Genomic DNA, 1,373 nt, shown 5'->3' with positions numbered 1-1,373 from the left:
TTTATGATATCTTCAAATTTATATTTTATTTAAAAATAAAATCATTATTTTTTCTTAAAAACACACAAAATCGTATTATAACATCGACATGTACAAATAATAAAATAGAATGTTAAAATCGAGATGTCTCGCTGCATTACACAAGTACTATTCTAGTTACATTAAATAAATTAATCATACTAATATTAAGATGAAAAAACATTTATATTTCATAGAATCATACCTCATCATATAAGCGAAAGTCGTATAAGAAGGGAAATTATGTTGAGAAGCGTAAGAAAATGTATAAACCATTGATCACTTTTAATCTAATTTCCACCCATGAATTACATTTTAAAAGGGAATTGATCTGGTGTATCTCAAAGCACCTCACTAGCGTTGACATTCAATTAGTTGAGATATCTTCTTATGCCTATCATCATAACTTCTTTTCTCATCAGAATCCAACCCACAACATATATATAATAAAAAATCAAATACAACATTTTTAGATGTTGAAACCAATGCAACCTAATAAAATTTAATTTCAATCGCACCAATGCAACCTAATAAAATTTAATTTCAATCGCATATCACCTCATTTAAGGAGTGTTTTTGTTTTAGTATATATGTTTAGACTTGGGATCATGTGAAACAAAACTGTTTTCATGAGACACGCTTGAAACTTCACAACAAAATACTGTGAATGTAACCTTTACAATGTTTTCGCCGTGAAGATTCAATTTTATTTTACCTTCACAACATTTTGTTGGTGAAGTTTCAAGTATAAAAATAATGTCTCATATGTTTCACGAAAACAGTCTTGTCTTACGTGAACCCAACCATATATATATATATATATATATATATATGTTTGCGTGAGAGAAAAAGATAATGTGCCATGGGAGAAATGAGACCACCACTCCATGCCCTCATAATTCACAATGGCTTTAATCACAAACACAACCCACTATCAAATGGGGACTTTCAACCATAGTCCACTACCTTATGCTTGTTATTATTATTATTATTACTAGAAGCGTAGTCGCACAATACAGCGATATACATCGTGATTTCAATATTTCATTTTATTTTTTATCTCAGTCGATGTTATAATATGACTTTATATGATTTTGAGAAAACGATTATGTTTTTATTTTTGAATAAAATATATATTTGAAAATATTATAAAAATTTGACAAAATTATATCGATATTAGTATCAAATTAACTATTTGAAATTCCTCATTTTTTTGTGTAATTTTTTAATTCAATTTTTTATAATTTAATTTRTGTACAATAACGAAGTAATTTATATTTGGTTTAATAATATAATTTTTTTATAAAGATAATAATTATTTATTTTGTTGGAACTCGATAATTATTCTAATTATA

This window comes from Cynara cardunculus, assembly GCF_001531365.2.
Source record: "Cynara cardunculus var. scolymus isolate 2C chromosome LG 10, CcrdV1, whole genome shotgun sequence".
NCBI classification, from domain to species: Eukaryota; Viridiplantae; Streptophyta; class Magnoliopsida; order Asterales; family Asteraceae; genus Cynara; species Cynara cardunculus.
This window is presented reverse-complemented; position numbering follows the sequence as displayed.